Source organism: Sorex araneus, chromosome 4, assembly GCF_027595985.1.
Source record: "Sorex araneus isolate mSorAra2 chromosome 4, mSorAra2.pri, whole genome shotgun sequence".
NCBI classification, from domain to species: Eukaryota; Metazoa; Chordata; class Mammalia; order Eulipotyphla; family Soricidae; genus Sorex; species Sorex araneus.
Genome location: NC_073305.1, coordinates 11,955,405 through 11,975,702, shown reverse-complemented (window position 1 = coordinate 11,975,702; position 20,298 = coordinate 11,955,405).

Sequence of the window (20,298 nt, the reverse complement as noted above, 5' to 3'; positions counted from 1 at the left end):
GAGCTGTTCCCTGTCTCGCTCTCGCTCTTCCAACGGACGTAAGCAGAACCGTGTGTTGCTCTCCGGTCTCTGGGCAGCACGTTGGGGAGGTGCGTCCCGTGGCTGTTGGGACCACAGCATGACCGCAGCTCCCATTGTTGGGGAAGCCACTGTTTACACGCCCTCCTGCGCCACGGGTCCTGGGCCGCGGCCAGGTTCAGGACAATGCCCGCCGGGCGCGTTGCTACACGCCTTTCCTGGGCACTTAATCTTCTGGGGTGTGGGTGTCAGTTTCAGGGTCACAGGAAAGAGAGTGGCCAGTCCCTGTGGCTGCCCCATCAAAGTGGTTCCCAGGGCTCCCGCTCCTGGCCGAGGTCGAGAACCCCCATCCCCGCCCCCACCCCTACCCCACCCTCCCTGTGGCCCGTTTCCTTCCCTTCCCCCACCTCCTGCACTTGCAGAGCGGGGTCAGAGCGGACCAACAGGAGGCTTTGTGAGAAAGTGGGGGTGTTGCGGGGAGGGTAACACGGGGCCTGGGATCCTTGGGAGGCGTGTGCCTGGCCCGGGTTTGATCCCCAGAACCACCGGGCCTCCTAAGCGTCATCAGTACAGCCCTGCAGAACCCCGAGACCCGTGGGGTGTGTTCCTGGGGACCCCAGGAGGACGCCCTGGCAATCCCGGAACCACGGGGCCCGAGAAGTACCATATCCTCGGACCCTTGCTCTGAGCCCCCACCCTGCTGGACCAAGGACTATGGGGAATCGACCCTCATCTCTTGAGCACCACTTGGCAGCTCCCCTAGCCCCCCCAAAAGGAAGTAGTCCTGTGGTGGGGGGAACCCAGGCCTGGAGGCCGTCTCCTGTGGCCATCTTCCCTCCCGCCCCGCCCCCGTCCTGCTGGCCTGACCTGGGCCAACCAACTCCATATTTCCCCCCCACCCCCCATCCCCCATCCCGCCTCCCCGTCTCAACCAAACCACTGTCCCAGCGGGGCCCTGGAAGAGGCAGCCGGGAGTCCCTCCGGGCAGCCCCTGAGCCTCCCGGCCAGCCCTCCCTGTGCCCCGCCATGGCACTGGGCTCCCTCTGCCGCGCCCCAGCCCCGGGCGGGAGCCCCGTGAGAAGCAGGAAGGAGCGTGTCGGGAGCGGGTCTTTGTCTCTGCCTTTCCAGGTGGCTGGGAAATGCTCCCCAGGAGCTGCTTCTCTGTGATGAACGAGGCCCCGCGCACGCTGCAACGTCTGAGCTATTAACCCCCTGGCCCCGTGCCCAGGAGGGGCGCCCCCACCTGCCTCCTGGGAGAGAGTCCAGGATTCCGGGACACAACTCCCCCCCCCCACCTCCCTCTCTCTCTCTCTCTCTCTCTCTCTCTCTCTCTCTCTCTCTCTCTCTCTCTCTCTCTCTCTCTCTCTCTCCCCCTTGGGGGGCTGGGACCATGTCTGGGAGGGAAGGGCGGGTCCAGGCAGCCGGGCAGCCATGCAAGAGTTCTCTTCTCTTCTAGAAGCCTGACTCTTCATGGCTCTGCGTTCCCGCTTACTCTGGAGGCCTTTAGTCGCGGGCGGGCCTCCTAGTGACCCGTCACGGAGGAGAGCATGGTGGCGTAGGGGTAGGGCAGCTCCCCTGGATGTAGGTATCTAGGGAATGAACAGGGCAGCGAGCAGAGGCCATTCACGCAATGTGTGTGTGTCTCCACGAGGAGAACCAGTCAGTTCAACATCACATTTGGGCACATTTGTCGCCAGGGCTGCGCCTCCTCCCACCGGCCTCCTGCTGCATTTTAGGATTGGTCTCTGCCTTTATCAGCTGTCAGAGAAGATGGGAAGATGAATACACAAAGTTTTCTGTCTTCACCGATGGGAGGCAGGATATATTTAGAGGAAGAATGGGGCGGGGTGGTGATGGGTTAGCAGAGTGGGGCTTTGAAGGTTGAATAGGAGTTCACTGATAGAGGAAAAGAGGGGCTAGCATGGGCTGAGAGACCATCAGTTTCTAGCTCTGCCTTCTTAGGTTCCTGAAGGTCTGAGATGGGAGGAGAGGGAGATCTGAGGCCAAGGTGACTGGCATTTGGGTCAGCAGCTGCCTGGCCTGAGGACATCATTGCCTTCTCTAATCGCTCATCTCGGTCCTCAGGGTGAAAGCAGGACCCATCTCTGAAGGCTGAGAGTGGCTCTGCTGTGGAGCCCTGCAGGACTGGGCACAAGGTCGGCCCCAGGAGACAAATGTGCTTGGCATCTGAGCTCGGCCACTGAACAAGGCACGGGGCAGGGGCGGGCATGCAGCCAGAGACAGGGCAGGCACGTCTGCAGAGAGTGGGCAGGACAGTGCCAGCCCTCAGGCTGCCAGGGAGTCGGGGAGGACTTCTCTAAGGAGGTGACCGAGGACTGGGGCCTGAGTGAGAGGGAGGAGACAGCAGGGTGGAGAACTCCAGAGAGTGACCAGCAGAACAGAGGCCTGAGGCAAGAACGTGGCAGGGACGATGGCAAGGAATGAAAGGAGGTAAAGGGACATACACGAGAACCTTCCGGTGCCTTAGTTCAAACCTTAATGTCCAGAAGGAGAGAGACAGAGAGAGAGAGAGAGAGACAGAGACTGAGACCGAGACAGAGACAGAGACGGAGACAGAGACAGAGAGATAGACAAAGACAAAGAGAGACAGAAAGACAGAGAGACACACAGAGACAGAGACAGAGACATAGTGAGAGAGGAAAAGTGCCACAGAGGCAGGCTGGGGCAGTGGGGGGGAGGGAAGCTGGGGACATTGGGGGTGGGAAGTGTACACTGGTCCAGGGACGGGTGTTGGAATATCGTATGATTGAAACCTAACCAAGAATAACTTCATAACTGTGCATCTCATTGTGATTCGATTTTAAGAAAGAGCGTGGCCGTGTAACTGCAGGAAAGGAAGGAGGCGGGTGTGGCCGGGGCAGTGCCTGTGTGTATGTGAACGTGTGCGAATGAATACGTGTGCATGCACGCATGTATATATCTATGTGGATGTATACCTGTGTGGATGTACTTGCATGTGTGTACATTCATGTGCAAGCATATATGTGTGAATGTATACATATGTGTTCATATTTGCACACGTGTGTTCATGTGTGTGCAAGCATGTGCACACATGTGCACATGTGTGCGGTTATGTGTGCATGCATGTGTTAATGTGTGCATTCATGCAGGTGAATGAGCACGCGTGTGTGTGAGAGATCAGGTGCAGGGAGCAGAGGGGCGGCCACGTCTGTGGTGGAGGTTTCCTGTGCCTGACAGGCCTGATGCTCTCTGCCTGGGGGTGTCCCTGCCTGGAGCCGAGGAGCCCTGTCCAGGGTGCTGAAGGGCCAGCCCGGACGCTTCGCCCCTCAGGTGGGAGCCCTCCGGGAGTTTCTGCGGTTCTCTGGGGGCCCTTTCCCCTCTGCAGGGCCGCCAGGGGAGAGGAAAGCCCTTCCTGACCCTGCCCCCCCAGACTGAGAGGGAGGGGCTCACTCACCCCGCACACACCACACCTCGGAACTGCGTGAGGGGCTCACTCTCACCCTGCACACACCACACCTCGGGACTGCATGAGGGGCTCACTCACCCCGCACACACCACACCTCAGAACTGCATGGGGGGCTCACCCACCCCGCACACACCACACATTGGAACTGCATGGGGGGCTCACTCACCCCGCACACACCACACATTGGAACTGCATGAGGGGCTCACTCTCACCCCGCACACACCACACCTCGGAACTGCGTGAGGGGCTCACTCTCACCCTGCACACACCACACCTCGGGACTGCATGAGGGGCTCACTCACCCCGCACACACCACACCTCAGAACTGCATGGGGGGCTCACCCACCCCGCACACACCACACATTGGAACTGCATGGGGGGCTCACTCACCCCGTACACACCACACATTGGAACTGCATGAGGGGCTCACTCTCACCCCGCACACACCACACCTCGGAACTGCGTGAGGGGCTCACTCTCACCCTGCACACACCACACCTCGGGACTGCATGGGGGGCTCACTCACCCCGCACACACCACACCTCAGAACTGCATGGGGGGCTCACTCACCCCGCACACACCACACATTGGAACTGCATGAGGGGCTCACTCTCACCCCACACATACCACACCTCAGAACTGCATGAGGGGCTCACTCTCACCCCGCACACACCACACCTCAGAACTGCATGTGGGGCTCACTCTCACCCGCACACACCACACACTGGAACTGCATGTGGGGCTCTCTCACCCCGCACACACCACACCTCGGAACTGCATGAGGCGCTCACTCTCACCTGCACACACCACAGCTCAGGATGGCGCCCCTGGCTGCCACTGCTGGGCTTAAGGGCGCAGGTGGAGCTCTCCCCAAGGCGGGTGGAGGGCTCCTTGAGGGGGCATCTGTCAGGAGCTGGAGGAAGGAGCGAGGCTCGCTCTCCTCTCACTCTCCTCTTAATAGCTCACACAAGAGCCTCTTTGCCATCGGATTCAATTTATTCCCATCTGGGCCCTGCTGTCTCCATCAATTCGGCTAATAAAGAGAGGTGGACGGCCGTGACCCGGGCCGCTGTGGAGGCCTCTTCTGAGCTAATTAACCGGACTGAACAATCCCTTTTAATACTTCTGTGCTTAATGCCTTAAAAGGGAACCGTGGCCTGGGGGGGGGGGAGTCGGGAGGGGGCTGGAAGGGTGCATCTGGCTAGGGGGGAGGGGGGAGGGGCGAGCTCGCCTCCACACATCCCTGAGAACCTCTGCCAGACCCCACTCGGAGACCCTGACTCCTGCCTCCTTGTCCCGACCTCAGTTCTCTGCCTCACGGAGTGGGGGCACAGGCACCGTTCACGTGTGGGAGACCCAGGTTCGGCCCCTGGCACTGCAGGAAACACCGCAGGGAGCGAACCCCCAACGCCCAGCTGTCAGTGACTCCCTGAGCACCGCTGGGGGTGGCTCCCTCCCCCAGATAAACTGGGTGCAGGCTGGTAAGGGAAGCGAGAGTCTGGCTGGCACTGTACGTCCTGGCACGGGGGGTGGGCAGACCCCCAGGGGGCAGGTGGTCATCTGGCCCCATGCACAGGACACTGCGAGAACTTTCCAGAACTGGTGACTGGAGGTGAGGCCCTTGGGTGAGACTTCCTTGGTGCCACACACCTGGCATCGGGGCTTGGTGCCAGGTGTCACAGGGATGGGACGGGGCTCACCCCACTGGCCCTCCCGTAGCCTCTGACCTCAGTGATCTCACCCAGAAAGTGGGGGTGAGTGCCAGCGCCTCGGGCTGGTGCGAGAGTCACGGGAACTTGGGTCCCTGGGACACGTAGCTGATTTCTCAATAAATATTAGCTGGAATAATTGTTTTTATCACTCTCCGCTGCTGCATGACCATGGCCCTGGTGGCCAGCTAAACTACTTTGGGCACCAGCAGCTTCTTGCAGAAATGTCTCTAGACTATGAACTGAGCCACGGCCGCCATCTTATGACGACCACAAAAGGGAGGTACGAGCTTGCAGTGATGCAATTTCTGGCAGAAATTTCCCTGGACTTAGTTACTAAAATACAGAAATCTTCATATCTCTTCATTGTCAGCAATGGAAAACAAATGATCAAATGCTTCCTTTTCAACAGGTCTGACTTGGGGGGGGGAAACTCCAAACAATAATAGTGAGGTTTTTTTTGAAATATTGAATGTAATCAAAGTAAAGAGAAAAGTAAAGTGAAATTTATCAGCTACACAGGCGGGGGGTGGGGGGGCGGGGTGGGGGGAGGTATACTGGGGTTCCTGGTGGTAGAATATGTGCACTGGTGAAGGGATGGGTGTTTGAGCATTGTATCACTGAGACTTAAGTCTGAAAGCTCTATAACTTTCCACATGGTGATTCAATAAAAAAAATTTTTTTAATAATTGTTTTTATCATAGTAGGAATTCTTACCTGGTGTATATGTAACATAAAACACACACATATGTATATATTTTAAAAAGGTATTTATTTTAAAAGGGGGTCAGAGAGATAGAACAGTGGGGAAGGCACTTGCCTTGCACACGGCCAATCCAGATTTGATCCTCAGCACCTTAATAGTCCTTAAGCCCCACCAGAAGTGACCCTTGAGCTCAGGAGGACGCCCTGAGCACTGCTGGGCATAGCCTATTTTTTAAAAAAGGTATTTCCCCCCTCCCCAAAGGTTATTCATTTAAAATTTCTGGGGGCATAAAGGCCTGGCCATTTCAGCCCTGTAAGGAATCATCTCCACGAAGGGTCCCTGCTGGGTGGAGTGAGACCTTTTGGACCTTTGCGGGGCCTGGGGGGGTGGGTCCCCAACCATGATCTGAGACCCTCCTAAGACTCGGGGCTCTCTGTCACCCCTCACCCAGTGACTGCCAGCTGGACTGGGCTAGCCCATGGTTCTCCGGGCCTCCCGAGAATATCCCTGCTGGCCCACTCTCCTCTGGGCTCTAAAAGGTATCACCTGCACGAGGCCCCACTGGGGCTCTGGGTGGAGGGGGGACGCCTCCTCTGCCCCACGAGGCCCGCACCCCCCTCCACCTCCCCACTCCAGCCTGGGGCTGCTTTCTGAGCCCCATGGGAGACCCTGGACTCCAGGGGTTCCGATCTCCTGCAAAATGGAGCTGAGGGGCTGGAAGGGTAGCACAGGGGTCAGGAACTTCCCTGGCACGCAGCCAGCTCTGGGTCCACCCCTGGCCCTGCATATGGTTCCCTCACCCCGCCAGGAGGGACCCCTGAGCACCGCCCGGTGTGACCCCAGCCTCCCCGTCCCCCGAAGCGGTGCTGAGTCTTTCCCTGGGCCCGTGTGTGGCCTGGTTTGAATCTGCTCTACTGCGGGGCCGGGTCCATCCCGCACACACCCCAGGCACTTCCCACCTCAGGAAGGGGCTCCCCGCCCCCCGCCCGGGTACCCCCCCCCAGACCTGGTACCTTGTTCCTTTCTGCTCCCGCCCCGGCCCCCTCTGTCCCATTCTTGCTTCTTGGCAACTCGAGCCCGTTTCCTCGTGTCTCAGGCCCTGGGCGGATCCGTATCTCGGAGTCTGCCCCGAGAGATGTTTTCTCTCCCTGTGCGACAGGGTCTTCAGAGATTGTCTCCGCTGTGCCCCGCCACGGCGGCAGGCAGAGGAGGTACCGGGTTGGTCTGAGTTGAGTTGGGTTCTCAGTGCCAGCCATCCAGGCTTGGTTTGAAGACTTGATAGGAAAAAATAAAAAGAATACAGAACGGTTTGTTTATAATGTTTAGGCTTGCGTTCTAAATCTCGGTCCTGCCCCCCAAAATTGTCTTTTTTGGGGGAGGGGCTCCCCTGCATGATATTTGTGCAAAAGGGCCAATGATTCAAGGTTTGGGTCCTGGGGTGCTCACCAGGGCCACACCCGGTGATGTGGCAGAGGGGGCCTCTGGGGTCCCACCCCTGCGAGGCACACCCCTCTCTCACCCGTGCCGTCTCCTGGGCCCCCAGACTTGCTTCCCCCCTCTGGCCACCTCTTCTCCCCTGAGTGGCGCCCTCCCCACCTCTCTGAGCTGCGGGAAGGTCGGAGCAGCCGCGGCCCCTGACTTCCGGGGCCCCGGGGTGGCGGGTGTTCTGCTCCCCGCCACCCCCCCTCTCTCCCTCCTCCCAGCGGGTCTCTGCCGTGGGCTCCCATCTTGCTCCTCTTGCTCCCCTGCGGGGTCTCTTGACACTTCCCTTTCTTGCTCCGGCAGCTGTAGCCGTAGCACCAATAAATACGGTCTTGTCTGGCGTCGGCTTTGTTCCGGCTTCGGAAGCACCAAGGAGGAGGAGCGGGCGGGGCCTGGCTCCCAGGGCCTCAGCCCTGCACAGCCCCCCAGCCCCCACTGAAGTGTCCTCCTGTGGGGCCCTCCCCCCTGCCCTGACTCTGCCCCCCTCACCACACTCACCCGCCCTGTGGGCTCTCTGCAGGAGGTCCCTGTGGTTTGGGTCACTGGTCAGGGGGGTGATGGGCTTGGCCCCACGGGGACAGGTGTGCCCAGACAGCGCCCACTTTAGTGCCTGGCCAGGCAGGGGACACTGGGCCCGCTGTGTGCCCCCAAGTCCTCGGGAGGGCGAGAGGGAGATGGAGCGAAGGGCCCAGTATATGCCCTGTGCGCACAGGACCCCGAATTTGGTTCCTGGCACCACATGCCTCCCCCCAGGACTCTGGGTGCATCCCGGGAGCTCCCGGGGGCAGCTGGGGTGACCCTGGTGGCCTCCAGCACAGTAGGGCCGATGCATCACCGTCCAGGCTGTCACCTGATCATGGCAGGAGGGGCTCCTGGGCCCCTGAGTATGGCTCCCGAGACACTCCCCAACAAAAAGTCCCCAGGACAGACGTTGGCTTTGCCTCCAAACTCAAGGCAGTGGTTTGCGGGGGACACTGAGGCAGACACGATCTCATCGAGCACCCCCATCTCCTTCTCTCCACGGTTGTGTGAGGGCAGAAATCTGGGACCCAGGTAGATCCCCCCAAGGGGTACCCAGTCCACAGGAGGGAGGTCCTGAGTCCGATCCCCGACTCTGCCACCAGCCTCAGCCCCCCCCCACCCCCCGTCCCCCTCCCCCCTCCCTGCTCCCGGCACTGCCAAGTCCCAGCCACATTGCTAGTCCACAGCACTGGCCCATCTGGCCTGCAACTGTGTCATGCTGGGGGTGGTCTCCAGGCCCCCGAGGACTGCTGGGGAGACCCCCCCATCGCAATAAAAAAAATTAATCTGGGAAGGCTTCCGCGGGGTGGTTTTCTGGGCCCCATGGGACATTGGCGTTGGGTTCTGACACCGGGAACCAGTTTCCAGGGTTCTTTGACTGTCTTTGTCGTATGTGGGTGGTGGGGTCTCGGCCGGCTCAAGCCGTATTCCTGAAGCTGTGCTTGCAGGGCTCCCTGGTGGTCCTGCTTAGGGGACCCCGTGTGGCGCCAGGGACCAACCCGGGGTCTGCTGCACGCAGGGCAGGTGCCTGAAGCCCTGCGCTGTCCCGTGGCCCCCGAGACTTTTCTTCCTGGAGCCTCTGGCTCCTGGGAGCAACGTGGCCTCTTCCCGAGAGCAACCTCCTCCTGCAGACTACCCCCTCCCCCCAGCCCCAGCCCGGGCCCCTGCAGCGCGCTGGGCTGGCGGGGCAGCGGGGGTCACACTTCTGACTGCGCAGAGACGGAAGTGGCCAGTACAGGTAGGTGCCACGTCTGGATACGCTGCTCAGCCCCTTCTCCCTGGCCGCCCAGCCCGGCAGTCACGGGACCTCCCTGGACTCCGGGGCTGGAGGAACAGGAGAAACAGGGATCCCTCCTTAGAGCAAGTGGGGGGCAACGTGGCAGGGGGCGTGGGCGGGAGGCCCCCTGGGGGGCTCCCCGGCAGAGCAGAGATGTGGCTGTTGAGTGAGGTGGGAAGAACAGAGGCCGGTGAAGGAAGGGGTGGGGTCTGGGCTGTTTTTTTTTTCCTGGGGCGGTGTGGGGTCACACCTGGTGGTGCTCTGTGCTCTCAAGCGCCCCCTGGTGGTCCACAGGGACCAGGCAGTGCCTGGGATGGAACCAGGGTCGGCAAAGCCTTATACCCTCTACTAGCTGAGATCCGCTGAATTAGAGAGGTACAAAAAGCAGCAGGCAGGAACCTGGTAGCTGAGCAGCTGGGGAGGGAGGGAGGGAGGGAAGGAGGGAGGGAGGAGGCTGGCCCTGCCACCGCGGGTGCTCTGATGTCCCGGGCTGTGCTGGCCCCGGGGAGGAAGCTGGCAGGGACGCCCTTGTCTCATTTCTCTGCCTTTCCAGGGCCAGGCAGGGCCCCCTGCTTGCCTCTCCTTCCTCTGCCCCCAGTCCCACGGCCCTAACCAGACACCCGGGCATTGTCCCAGCCCACCAGACCCTGAGCCTGCTGCCCCGCCCCTGCTCCCTCCTCCCTCGGAAACCAAAACCAAGACTCAATCCTTCTTCTTTGCCTTCTCCGGCCTCTTCCCACCGGGGCCCAACTGTGGCAGACCCCCTTCTCCGGGATCCGTGAGCAGCCCGGCCGCGTTCAGAGGCAGCCTGCTGACCCGCCAGCCCCACTGTGCCCGAAATGCTGAAACCTGCAGTTGACCGTCGTGGCTGTCGCTGAGACTCAGGCACCCTGTGTGGCACTGGGGACAAACGCCCGGCCCCCTCCACTCCACTGTGCCCTTGGTTTTCCAGATCAGACCAAGGACGGGCAGAGAGAACCCGCGTGTGAGCGTGTTTGTGTGTGTGTGTGGGGGGGGGGGTTCAGTCTGCTCCCCTCCCCCCACCTGTCCGTTTCTCTGGTGAGAGTGTTCCCATGGCAACCAAGGGACAAGGGCCAGCCCCCTCCTCCGACAGGTGGAGTGAACGAGGTGGGAAGAGCGGAGGAAGGAGGGGAAGGGAACACGCGTGTGCCCGGGAGAGTGGCCGGGACCGGCTGCCGCGCTCCCCCCACACCCCCATCCTCTCTTCCCTGGGCCCCGTCTTGGTCCTTAACGGTCCAGGGGGCGTTCCAGCTTGTCCGCTGTGCTGGCAGTCGGGGGGCATTTCCTGGGGGTCTCCTGGCGGCTGCTTGGGGCTTAGCTGCGTGCCCTCACTCAGCGGGAGGGCTGGGGACGCCACGCCCATGGCTGTCAGTGACAGCACAGGGGCCCCAGCCGAGCAGGGAGGCCCAGGAACAAGACCAGCGTGGGCTGCCAGCTCGGAGCGTGGCGGCCGAGGGCGCTGCCCCACGCGGGAGCCAGGTCTCTGAGGGACGGAGCGGGGCGCAGGGCCGTGCCCCAGACAGCCCGGGTCTCGGGCCGCTGCTCTTGGCACAGGCTGAATTCCTGCTGCTGGCAGAGTGTCCCGGGCAGCGCTGTCTGCAGGGGCGTCCCCCGCGCGGCCTGCAGGCTCCTGGCAGTGGGTACACTGGTGGTTTCCTATTTGGGGGGGGGGGGCAGGGCTATTGCCAAAGGCTTCAGAGAAGCAGAAGAGACACAGATGGGAGTATTTATGAGTAAAATGAAATGATGTCTGGGATCTGCTTTGTAAGAGTCAAGTGAAGTGTGTGTGTATGTGTGAGCATGTATGCATGTATGTGTATGTATGTGCGTGTGTGTGTGCTTATGCATGCATGTATGTGTATGTGTGTGTGTGTGTGTTCGGGGGAGGCGAACAATCTCCGGGGCGATCTGATGGCTGCTGGAGCCGGTGGGGTGTGTGTGTGTGTGGGGGGGGTGGCACACAGCCTCATTATCTCCCTCCCTCTCCTTCCTGAAGGTTTGACATTTTCCTTAATAAAATGCTGAAAAGCGCTTCAACCAATCTCCTCCAGCCCATGGCTCTCCCCTGCTTTTGCATTGTTTCCGAGGAGGCTCCCAGGGGTGGGATTACCTGAGCCGGAGCCTTGACACTTCCTGGGCTCTGGACATGCGCTGTCAGCTGCTCCCCGGCCCTGCGGACGCTTTCTTTCCGAGCAGCGAGCTTGGCCGGGGGCGGCCGGGCGCGGCTTGGCAGCCTGGCTTGCAAACTTCCAGCTTCCACTCACTCTGTCGGGGCAGGAGCCTGTTCGACTTGTCGTTTGATTTCCACCTCTTTGGCTACGTGGGGGTGTGAAACATTTGCCCCCCCCCGCCCCCCCACACACTGACCAGTGGCTACGTTTTCTCCCAGGCCCTCGCCCTCCTTCGCCCCATGAGACCTTTGCTTTGTTATTTCTTTCCAGCCTGCAGATGCCATCCAGCTTGTCTTGACACCAACCTCTCCTGATCCTTTCTTCCTGCCTCTCTGGGCCCAGAAGCTTGTCATCCTGCATTCCATTGTCTCCTTCCTTGAGACAATGGACAGGGCTTAACTCTTGCTCCTCTCAGCCAAAGCTTTTCAGGGATTTCCAGTAGGTTCGCTCTGATTCGGTTGGTTTTTGTCCGATCTTTAGTTCATCGGGACTTCATGGCGCGGACAGTGTCTATAGACTCCCCCTCTCCCAGCATTGACCTTCAGCTGCCCGGGCACCATCTGTGCAAGTCAGTTTCCCCTTCACCACTCTTCGCTGGTGATCACTGTGTCAGTGAAGATCCTTCGCATCCCTGAGAGCTCAAGCCCACTAGCTCCAGTGGGCCTCCTTGGTCCCCGTGGTCCCCGAGGGCCCAAGCTGGACTTCAGAGACTTGGGCTAAATCACTGCTGGCCACCAGCTGTGGCTTGCTCTGAGCCTCGCCCGTGAGCAGGGCCGGTGGGTGAGTCACGCGCCAATGAACCGACCCACAGCCCTTAGTGCACTCCCGCGCTTGGAGATTTAAAAACTGCCCCCGTGGGTCACTTGGGTGAGGTTATCTCCTCCCTACCTTTGTTTGTGTTTGTTTTTTTCTTTTTGGGTCACACCCGGCGATGCTCAGGGGTGACTACTGGCTCTGCACTCAGGAATGACTCCTGGCGGTGCTCGGGGGACCATATGGGATGCTGGGAATCAAATCTAGGTCGGCCGTGTGCAAGGCAAAGGCCCTCCCCGTTGTGCTATCGCTCCGGCCCCTCCTCCCTTTCTCTGGCAGGGGCTGGGAATACCCCAAGAGTGGGGTGGCCCCGCCAGCCTTGCATAGCCAGGAATCAGTGCTGGTTCAGGTGCAGGGCATAGAGGCACCTCTCACCCATGTGACGGATGGCGCCCGGGGGCCTGTTTCCATGGTTACCACCTCGGGATGAGGTCACCTTCCAGCGTGCAGGCCGGGGAGCACCAGGCATTCTGCCAAGCTGGCCTTCCTTGGCAGAAGGCCATCCACCGTGGCCGGCCCCGGGCCAGGCCGGGTCGGGCGGTGTGTCTGTCTGGGGCGGGGACCCGGGGCTGTGCCTGAGCTGAGACAGGGTCATACCGCGTCTGCTCTGGTCTCCAACACGCAGATGCTGATGGGATCAGACAACAGGAGAGGGGTGGGGGAAGTGACCGAGGGGCGTAACGGAGAGGGGGTGGGCACACGGGAGGGCGGGAGAGTCTCGGAGGGAGCTCGGGGCTGGCAGCCGAGAAAGGAGGGGGTGACGGAGAAAGGCTGGGGAGAGAGACCCAGATTGCCAGGCGCGAGGAGGCAGCTTGGCCATGGCCGGGGAGAACCCCAGGGCCCGGGGACCACCGTGGGGGCGGGGGACTGGCTCCAGCAGCCGCGGCCGGCACGTCCATCTGTGTATGAAGCCGCACCCGAACCCACAACCTCAGGAACGGGAGGCTAAGGACTCTCCCACCCGGCTCCCTCTTGGGAGCAGAGAGGAGGCCCACGAGGGCCCCTTGGACCCACACCCTTTCCACATGGCTCCTGGGGCCCCCTCGGCCCCCCCCCCCCGTGGATGCTGACTCAGGGTTCAGCATCAGTTCATCCTGCAGAGAGGCCGGGAGGGCGCAGTCAGGGTGGGCAGAAATCCTCCTTCCCGGGGTATCAGGACTCTCGGGGGTCGTGGGGGTGGTGAGCCCGGGCTCTGGGGAGTTGTGCTGGGGGGATTCGGGGAGCCTGTCCACGAGTGAGCGTCTGCCATGTGCCAAGTGTCAGGTGGGCGCTAGGACTGAAGACAAAGCTCCCCTCCCAGGTGGCCGCCTCTACTAGCCCCGTGGCTCGAGCCCTGGGCCTCGCCCGCCCTGCACCAGCCTCCCGGGAGGCTCAGAGCATGCGCTTCTGCTGTTCCCTCAGCCCACACACGCTTCCCTCAAGGGCCCCTTCAGGTTGGATCCCCCAGTGCCCCTCCTCCCTGATCCCCCCCATTGTGAGGGGCCACTTTGGAGAGTTCTGGGGGTCTAAGTTTATCCCAGTGACCGCTGGCCCGTGAGGCTGGGTTGCCTGGGCCCTGTAAGACCCTTGGACCTTCAGTCGGGGCTCAAACTCTGGGCCTCACCCAAGCCAGGCAGACCCTAGCCCACTGAGATGAGTCCTTCTGCTCCCCCTTTTAACAACCCCCGCCCAGAGGCGCCCTGTTTTTACATCGTGGTCGGGCCTACCTTGCAGAGCACGTACTCTCCCCTCTAATTACACAGCTCAGCGCTTCCTGGTACCTTCCCTGCATCCCCCAGCAACCGCCTCACCCCTGCAGAGCTGGAGGAAGTGGGCAGCTAGGAGGGCAGAGCCCTGCCCCAGAAATTGGTGGCAACGTTGGATGCAAGAGTCCTTATCCCTCCTGCGGGGACCAGGGGTTCTTCCCCCATCCCATCCTGGGCGTGGGAAGGGCTGCGGGGTTCAACAGATCCGAGTTGGGGGCTCCCTGGCACGGCTCAGCTGCCTCTCCAGCCCCGGTGAGAGGAGCGAGGAAAGCAGCCCCTCTCGGGGGCCCAGGGGACAGCACCCCGAAAGTGTCCCGCAGTGGGGGCCGGCTCCTCCCCTCCGACGATGCGTCCAGGCCACGGGCACCCGAAGCCGCCCGCTCTCCTCTCTCACCGGGACCTGGCGCTCTCTGAGCTGGCGTGGGAGGGGGCCAGGGCGCCCACGGCCCCGCGGCGGGGGTGGGTGTGAGGGATTTATGGGACGATGCTGGAAATGAAAAGCGATTCAATCCAATCCCAGGGAGGCAAGAGGCTTCCTGGAGCTGTGCTAAGTGGGTCTGGAGCCGAGATCAGCGCTGCCAATCTATTAGCCCGCGCTCCGCATCTGGGGCCGTGGCGCGTGAGTCATCGGGGCAGGGAGGCAGGAAGCTGGCGCAACCCGCCGGCTGCTCATCAATTAAACTCCTCTTCGTTTAATTAAGACATAAAACATCACCCCGCATGTCTGTGAGAGTGGCTGGACACCCGGGGACGTGGCAGCCGCCGTGGCACCCCCCCCACCCCGCCCGCCTCCCTCCATCAGAGCTGCCTGCTTCTCCATGCCGGCCCCCCTCCCGCCCCGCGCAGCCCTGCCCCCCTGCCCCCCTGCCAGCTCCGGGGGGCAGGAAGCGCTGGGCTCAGACCAGGAGCTGGGGCGGCTTGGCTTGTGCCCAGCCTCCCTGAGCTGCCTTTGCGCTGGTGACAGCCCAAAGGCAGGCCTGGCGGCCCCTTCCCGGGGGGATTGGGTGAGCCCGAGCCCCCTTCCCTGCCTCTGCCAGCAGCTGGAAGGACCTCCGCCCCTGCCAGGCCTGTCGCCAGCTCCATGCCCGCTGGCCCCACGTGACCTCTGGGACGTCCCTGCCCGGCTCACCCTCTGGGCTGCGCTGAGGAGAGCCCCCCACCCCGCCCACGACAGACACAGACGCAGACAAGCCCAGAGTCAACTCAAGTCCTCCGCCGGTGCAGCTTCGCTGCACGCACGAGTGACCCCAGGAATGCAGGAAATCAATCTTCCTTCTCGCCCGGGTGGTGGCGGTGCTGGCGTTACCTGCCGTGAGGGCTCCCGGGGCGGCTTGTTCCATGGCCCCACACCGGAGCCGGCGCCCCCAGCCCGGGGCCCGCCCCGGGGCCCCCAGTGCCTGCAGTTGGGATCTTCTGTCTCAGGGCCGGGAGCTTTCCAAGAGAACGTCACCCCCCCCCACACCCCCGGCACGCCAGCACCCCACCCAGGCCGGGCTCTGCACAGAGCAAACGCCCTAGCAGCCCGCAGGGGCCGGCTCAAGCCCAGCCCGGCCCGCTGGGCGCAGAGCTGCCATGGGGGCCGGGGGTCCTGCAGAGCCGGCTACAGCATGTGCCCGAATGTACCCGGCCCTCCAGGACCCGGCCAGAACCCGTCCGAGCCAGGGTGCGTGGGAGGGGCCCCTGGGGGCCCGTAGGTGACCTCCCACAGGACCCGGGAGTGGGCCCTGGCACGCAGGCAGGCGGACATGAGAGAAGGGGCACCAGGTGGGCATCTGGCCCTGGAAGGTGGCCCCAGGGGACACACTCAACGAGGGGAGGGAGCACCCAGGGGAGGAAGAGTCCTGTGGGGAGTGGGGCCGGGCGACTTCCCTGCCTGGTCACCTGAACCAGAGTCCTCCCAGCTCTCAGTGCAGGGGCATGGCCGGCCTCCTCCCTCCCTCCCGGCTCCCTGCCTCCCCTTCCCTTCCCCCCTCCCTCCCCTTCCCCTGCCCTTTTAGTTTTGGGTCAGAGCTGGCGGTGCTCACTCCTGGGTCTACACTCAGGAATCACACCCGGCGGGGCTCTGGGGACCCTCTGCAGTGCTGGGGACTCGAACCCAGCTCAGCTGCGTGCCAGGCGAGCGCAGGCCCAGCTGTTCTATCGCTCAGCACCACTGGGTCAACCTTTCAAACCCTAAACAGATGAGTCCCTGGGGCCTCAGTGTGGCCCTCAGGTAAAGCTCACCACACCCCACAGAGGGCGCTGCCCCGGTGCCACCGGCTGGTCCAACCTGCCAGGCCCAGGAGGCAACTGGGTGCCCGTGGGCACAGCCTGGGCACAGCCTCCGAAGGCCAGGGGCCACGCTCTGCGGGATCAGAGCAGAGGCAAGTGTGGCAGTGAGGATGTGGCTGGGGGGGCCAACTGGATTCATGGGGGTCAGACGGGGGAGGCAGACTTCATTCACGGGGGTCAGGTGTGGGAGGCAGACTGCACTCACAGGGTCAGATGGAGGAGCCAGACTTCATTTACAGGTGTCAGATGGGGGAGGCCAATTGCATTCACGGGGGTCAGATGGGGGAGGCAGACTTCATTCACGGGGGTCAGATGGAAGATCCAGACTTCATTCATGGAGGTCAGATGGGGGAGGCCGACTGCACTCACGGGGGTCAGATGGAAGAGCCAAACTTCATTCATGGGGGTCAGATGGGGGAGGCCGACTGCACTCACGGGGGTCAGATGGGGGCAGCAGACTGCACTCACGGGAGGCAGATGGAAGAAGATTCATGGGGGTCAGAGGAGGGAGGCCGACTGGCCTCGTGGGGCGGGGGAGTCAGAAGGTGGTGGGCAGACTGTGTTTATGGGGGTTAGATGGGGTAAGCAGACTGGACTCACGAGAGTCAGATGGAAGAGGCAGGCTGGATTCATGGGGGTCAGATGGAGACAGAGGGGGCTTCCGATTCTGGAGAGGGTTCTGGGAGGCAAGATGCCGGGCTGAGGGTCTCCACAAACTGTTTCTGCCTCCCGCTGCTCTGGGAGACCCCGGCTCTGCCACGCTGGCCGGCTGGGACCAAGAACGGGTCTGTGAGGGTCTGTCGCACTCGCTCTCCCCATCCACGGTGGCCCTGAGCCTCGCGGGGAGCAGGGGCGGCGGCAGCGAGAGGGCCTGGGACCCCTGCTGACCCCAGGACCCACCTTCTCTGCCCGTCCTGGAGAGAGAGGGACACAAGGCGCCGCCGGCTTCCAGGGGCTGGACTGGCAGTGCCGGAGCTCTGTGAGCTGGATGGTATGATCTGACCCCGAGAACATTCTAGAAGCAGACCTGCCGCGCTCAGAGAACTCTCAGAACCACAGAGCCGGTCCCAGCATCCCAGAGGGACATGGCCCTATTCCAGTAAAGCCGGCACTGTTTGCCACAAGTCGTTGGCATCACTCAAAGAAATGCAAGAACAAAGTCATGTCACTCGGAAGTATCTCAGAGACTGCCAATTTGCTGACTTTGATGCTGTAGAAAGAATCCTTCCTAGGAAGACGATTCATCTGCACTGTCTGCACGAGCACTTTACTGGGAGTAGATGTGGCCGATGCCACGGCCCAGGGAACTGCAGCTGAGAGTGTGACTGTTACTAACAGGTGCTGTTGCTCTGTGTGTGTATGTATGTCTGTGTGTATGTCTGTGTGTGTGTATGTCTGTGTGTGTATGTCTGTGTGTGTGTATGTCTGTGTGTGTATGTCTATGTGTGTATGTCTGTGTGTGTATGTCTGTGTATTTCTGTGTATGTATGTGTGTGTATGTCTGTGTGTGTATGTCTGTGTGTGTCTGTGTGTGTATTTCTGTGTATGTATGTGTATGTATGTCTCTGTGTGTGTATACGTCTGTGTGTGTCTGTGTATGTCTGTGTGTGTATGTCTGTGTGTGTGTCTGTGTATGTCTGTGTGTGTATGTCTGTGTGTGTGTCTCTGTGTGTATGTCTGTGTGTGTGTCTGTGTGTGTATTTCTCTGTGTATGTCTGTGTGTGTATGTCTCTGTGGTGTTTATACGGCTGTGTGTGTCTGTGTATGTTTGTGTGTGTATGTGTGTGTGTCTGTGTGTGTATTTCTCTGTGTATGTCTGTGTATGTCTGTGTGTGTGTTTGTGTGTGTATGTCTGTGTGTGTATGTCTGTGTGTGTATTTCTCTGTGTATGTGTATGTATATGTCTGTGTGTGTGTCTGTGTATGTCTGTGTGCATATGTCTGTGTGTGTGTCTGTGTATGTCTGTGTGTGTATGTCTGTGTGTGTATATGTCTGTGTGTGTGTCTGTGTATGTCTGTGTGTGTGTATGTCTCTGTGTGTATATATGTTTCTGTGTGTGTGTATGTCTGTGTGTGTATGTCTGTGTGTGTATTTCTCTGTGTATGTGTATGTATATGTCTGTGTGTGTGTCTGTGTATGTCTGTGTGTATATGTCTGTGTGTGTGTCTGTGTATGTCTGTGTGTATGTCTGTGTGTGTATGTCTGTGTGTGTGTATGTCTCTGTGTGTATATATGTCTCTGTGTGTGTGTGTGTATGTCTGTGTGTGTGTGTGTGTGTGTGTGTGTGTGTGATCACAGCCTCTCGGATAACAAGAATTTTCCTTCCGGGTGGAGGGCCTTCTGTAATCACTGACTGAAGGGCAAATACACACAAAGCAATAGCTTCTCTGGGCGGCAGAGAGGACACGCCGTGGTCCCTCTTGGCCCCCAGGCTGTGCTTCCGTCTGTCGGAGTGCTGTGGGAGGTTCAGCAGAGTTCTCCGGGCTGTGGTCAGCGCAGAGGCCCAGCCTGACCCAACACACCCTCTCCCTCTGCACAGTCTCCTGACCGGGGAGGGCTGAGGTGGGACCCGCACTCTTCCCACCCTCTCTGCCAGTCCTGCTTCTTGCCCCCCTTCCATGCGTGGATGCCATGAGTCAGCTTCCTGGAGCACCCAGCAGGGAGCAATGGCCCTGTGGGAAAAAGTGCTGCTCAGGGCGGCAACTGGGAGGGTAAAATGACCCCAGGTGGGCTAGCTGGAGAGAGAGGACAGCCAGCCGGAGGAGCGCACCTTGCACGTGCCTGAGCCAGGTTCAATCCCCGGCACCCCATCGGGTCCCCTGAGTGCCCCCAGGAGTAATTCCTGAGTGCAGAGCCAGGAGTGACCTCTGAGCATCGCCGGGTGTGACCCAAAACTAATAAAACAAACCAAAAAAGGACAACAACAACAAAAGGCCTCAAGTAAGCTGGTAAGTGGCTTTTTCACAAAGAGAAGTTCCAAGGGCCGGGGAGTGGGGTGTAGGGGTTGGGCAGGTAGGGCATTTGCCTTGCATGGGACCTGAGTTTGATCCCAGCGTCCCACATGGTCCCTGAGCACCTTCAGGAGAGATTCCTGCATACAAAGCCAATAGCAACACCCCCAGCCCCCAGCATCGCTGGGTGTGGCACCCAAGCAAAACCAAACCAAAAATAGAAGAAGAAAAAGTTCCAGGCAGGGCAGAGGGGACTGGTTCAGGCTGCCACATGCAGAACAAGCCCCCCACCCCCAGCCCTGCGCTCAATCCACACCAGGAACGAAAACGTTACTGACTTATGAGAGGCATCGCCGCCTCCCTGGCCAGCCAGAAGCGGACCAAGGCTGTGGGATGCCAAAGGCATGATGAGTGGGCAGAGATGGAAGGGCCAGCTGTGGACAGGCAGGGCGGGGGTGGGGGGAGGGGGGAGGGCAGGGGAGCCCTGTGCAGAGGCGAGCCAGCAGGAGTCAACGGACGTTTGAGGGACACCAGTGTCCTCCTCCACCGAAGGGGACACCCCTCGTGGAGGGAGAGTTGCCAGGCTAATCTTCAGAGATTTCTCCAAGCTATTATTTAGAGCTTGTCAAGCAAACACTATCGTGAATGCCATCACTGATAAGGGCGCCTCCATCTCTGAAGCCAAGATAGAGGGTCAGGAACGAGAAGCAAGCAGCGTCTCGGCGATGCCATGTGCCATATTTCACATAAAAGATGACTCGAGGGGCCCGGCTCAGAGCCAGCCAGCCCCGGGTCCTGGAGTGTGTGCAGCACAGCGAGGGGTCAGCGTCTCCGGGCCCGAGAGGGGGATCCAGAGGGGACGGGAGGAAGGACTAGACAGGAAGCAATTTTTTTTCTTTTTTCTTTTTGGATCACACCCAGCGATGCACAGGGGTTACTCCTGACTCATGCACTCAGGAATTACTCCTGGCGGTGCTCAGGGGACCATATGGGATGCTGGGAATCGAACCCGGGTCGACCGCGTGCCAGGCAAACGCCCTCCCCGCTGTGCTATCGCCCCAGCCCCAAGAAGCAATCTTTTCTCCAAAAGTGAGGCTGGAGCAAGACTGTTCTATGGAAGAGATACTCTCATCCTTAGACTGAGAGTCCAGAGCCAGGAGGGTGG